The sequence below is a fragment of the Myotis lucifugus genome, unplaced genomic scaffold, assembly GCF_000147115.1.
Source record: "Myotis lucifugus unplaced genomic scaffold, Myoluc2.0 scaffold_18, whole genome shotgun sequence".
NCBI lineage: Eukaryota > Metazoa > Chordata > Mammalia > Chiroptera > Vespertilionidae > Myotis > Myotis lucifugus.
Window position 1 is genome coordinate 9,020,074 of NW_005871066.1, and position 3,788 is coordinate 9,023,861.

A 3,788-nucleotide genomic window follows, 5' to 3' on the forward strand; every position below is an offset into this window, starting at 1 on the left:
TAATTCTAAAATTCAGCTGGGCACAGGTGACAATTCCTTTATTAGGACTCAAAGCCTGGGAATAAGTTTCTATGGCTCCAGCTTTACCCTCTGGGTTTCTTATTTCATCCTTTGAGTCATTCCTCCTTTTTCATAAAAGGTAGTCTGTGTTTGCAGCTGCATATTTGTCATAACCTACTTATTGATTCTAGAAGTTTGTGGGTTCAAAGCAGTCTTTCATTGCACTGCCTCCATTCTTTTAAGCAAACCTCAAAAGAACAGAGATAGTTAATAGGCAATTTTTAAGGGCAGTTTTAGGTTTAGAGACAAATTGCTACTTTGGGCTTGTGCTGAGGAACAACATTTTCTTTCAAGATCTAATTGGCAGCATCCCTTCTAGCAGCTTCCAGTTATGGAAACAGCCCAAGTACCCATCAGTAGATGAGTGGATAAAAAAGATGTGGCACATTTACCCAATGGAATAATTTTACACAATGGAAAATTTTTCTGGCATCGTTTCTCAAATATCATCTGTTCAGCTTCATTTTTAAGGTAATAATTTAACCTTTGATAAGGGCTGCATCATTAATGTTATTTGTGTCAATAAAATGTGAAACTATATTTAAATATATGACTAAATGTAAGTAGTATCTATCAGTTAGGAATGCATTCAGCTGCAAGTAACAGAAAACCTGCCACCAGTAGCTTAAACAGAGACTTACAAAACAGGGTTCAAGCTATACTACCTTAAGGCAGTCGTGTCAGCCAAAACACCTACTTCAAAATATTGGAAGACATGTTAGCAATAATTAATACTAATAATGCCAATATTCATTCATTACTTACCACTTGCCCTCTTCAAAGTGCATTACATGTAACAGCATTTCAGGCGCACAACAAACCTGTGAGGTGGAATGGTGATGTCTTTTGAAAGTCGTTCCTTTTCTTCTCCAGGTCCCAGACTAGCTGTAGTATTTCTAGGGCACGTGGCATCATCCAAATGGCTCCAAGGTTTGTTTTGCTAATCAATGCATAAGCAAGCATAAGAGTTCTAGACTCTAATGCTTTTGAGTTACGCAGAAACCAGCCTGACCTTTTCAAGTCACGTTAAAGTTCCATGATGTTTAATAGCCTTTTAGGATGAACCTTTCAGAAGGTGCTCCTGTGGGTGTATTGGCTTTGTGCTTCTGTTTACAAGAACCTTGTCTCCCAGAAGGCACTGCAACTTTTATATCCATTATAAATTATCAATTAAAGTGAAAACAAATACTTTCACTTCGTCTTTTTGCTGACATTTTCTAGCATATGCTAAGTTAACAAGTTTCATTGTATTTAATTCTTGTCATCATATAACCACATTAATATCATCACAGAGCAATGGTGTCCTCAGGTGTAGTATCAGCTCTGGAAACTTCAGATGTGTCAGTGATGGGAGCTAGGGTGGGAATAATGGATGATTCCAGTGAATGAACCCCTGAATGTGTCTGTTATCTTGGTGAATCCTACATCATATCTTTTCAAAAACTAGTTTACTCTTGAGCCATATATTTTAAACAAAGCAAAAACAAAAACAAAACAAAACCAAAAAAACAGAAGGGGTTCATTAAAATTGTATGTCCTAAAGGTGTAACAAATATCCAGTGGCTTTTTGCAGAAGCATTTGGCAAGGGGGCAAAGTTCTTGGGTAAGTCCCCAAACCTGGAACCAATGCAGACTTGGTTGTATGAGTATGGAGCTGAGTATGGAGCTTGATCCTTGAAAGCATGTCCTCCCAGGAGTGGGGAACCGTTTTTCTGCCAAGGGCCATTTGGATATTTATAACATCATTTGTGGGCTATACAAAATTATCCACTTAAAAATTAGCTGCTATGTTTGGTCAAATGTTTAATGAATTCACCCCTTATGCTTTGGCAGGGCCAGACCAAGTGATTTTGCTGGCCTAATATGGCCCACTTGGCCGGAAGGAGGAGGTGCCACGGGTGTACCTGTTGACGTGCAGCAACCACTGCACCTGAAGTGACTTCGTCACTCCTGGACTCTGATGCTTGAGGACTCTTTATGCTGATGAAAATGCAACCATCCTGGACCTTGAAAGGTACGGCGCCACTTCTAGAAACAACCCAGCCCAGTCCCCTCAATTTATTGTTTCAGCCCAGAGAGCCATAGGGCCCTGCCTGGGTTGTCAGCTAGTGAGTGGTAGGGCTGGAATGAGAATCCTTATCATCCAATTCTGTTCAAAGTTTTTTCTGCCCATCCATTTCCCCAGGATGGCTTAGCCCTTCTTGGACTTTTATTGTAGGAATCAAACAAAAGGTAGGTTTCTCAGGTAGCTGAGTTGGGGAAAGGGGCTGTGACAGCAGGATGGGTCAGAGGCAGGGAGACCCGGAAGGAGAGAGGACACTGAAATGCTAGGAGAGGGGGCTTGGGGGACTCTCTGCCTCCTTCCATTTTCAAAAAATATATATTTTTATTGATATCCGAGAGGAGGGAAGAGGGAGAGAGATAGAAACATCAATGATGGGAGAGAATCATTGATTGGCTGCCTCCTGCACGCCCCCCACCAGGGATTGAGCACGCAACCTGGGCATGTCCCCTGACAGAATTGAACCATGACCTCCTGTTCATAGCAGCCGGGTGCCTTCTTACATTTTGATCAGCTCTGGCCTTAATAAAGATGACTGGGCAGTCTAGTTCTGAGCACTGGTGGAGTTTCAAGCATTGACGAGGCCTGGGCTAAGGGGCACATTGGGTAGGTTTTGGGAAGTCTGTGGGAAATAGGTATATGGATAGGTGTGTGTGTGTGTGTGTGTGTGTGTGTGTGTGTGTGTGTGTGTGTATGAGGAGAGAGAGAGAGAGAGAGAGAGAGAGAGAGAGAGAGAGAGAGAATGAGAGTGGAGGAATGTGATATTTATTTTGATTGCCTATTCACATTATTTGCAAATGATTCAAATCATGGGGTATTTTTCTTTAAAAAGCAAGTTCTAAAGAATAATAACAATAATAATAAATAAGGTTATTTCTAGAAATTGATGTGCATTATTAAAAATGTTTTCTCCTGGACCTAGATGGTTTGGCTCAGTGGATAGAGCTTCGGCCTGTGGACCAAAGGGTCCCAGATTCGATTCCAGTCAAGAGCACATGCCCAGGTTGCAGGTTCGATCCCCAGTAGGGGGTGTGTGGGAGGCAACCAATCAATGATTCTCTCTCATCATTGATGTTTCTATCTCTCTCTCTCTCCCTCTCCCTTCTTCTCTGAAATCAATAAAAATATATTTTAAAAAATGTTTTTTCTTGAAATTTTTTTTATTTTAGAAGTTGGCTTTGGTTTCCTCTGAATCCTAAAAGATACAATGGAATATTAAAAATGGTTGGAATAGAACTTTCATTGGAGTGATTTTTAATTCATATCACAGATCAAGCATTCTGGCAGGAGCAACCGAAAATGTACAGAGAAATGAGTTTCCCAGCCAGTGTGGAGCAGAGGGCAAGGTGAAATGGGGTGAGTACAGAGATCACAAGGTTTGGAAGCTGAGCTCACAATCAGCACAGCTACCAACCTGCTGTGAGGATTTGGGCAAATCAGGGTTCTTTCTATTCCAAAGTTTCATGATGCAGATTAAAGTTCTACATGAATTCTGTACAACCAAAATTCATGCCTGCATTAATGATTCAGAAAAGAGGGCATTAGATGGAGATATTTTGACAGACATTGTAAATCTTTCAAGTTAGTGATAGAAAATGATGATCAGAACTCCAGGATCATATGGCTGAGGTTCAGAAATTTTATTCAATCACCAACGAAGACATTT

At 40.7% G+C, this 3,788-nt stretch overlaps 1 long non-coding RNA gene across 1 annotated transcript; it reads left to right on the forward strand.

Moving 5' to 3' along the window:
* The first annotated feature begins 359 nt into the window (after positions 1-359).
* Positions 360-3,582, forward strand: LOC111825229. Its single transcript, XR_002828375.1, has 3 exons — positions 360-531; positions 1,894-2,074; positions 3,393-3,582. It is a non-coding gene; the product is annotated as an uncharacterized LOC111825229 (long non-coding RNA).
* The last annotated feature ends 206 nt before the right edge of the window (positions 3,583-3,788 follow it).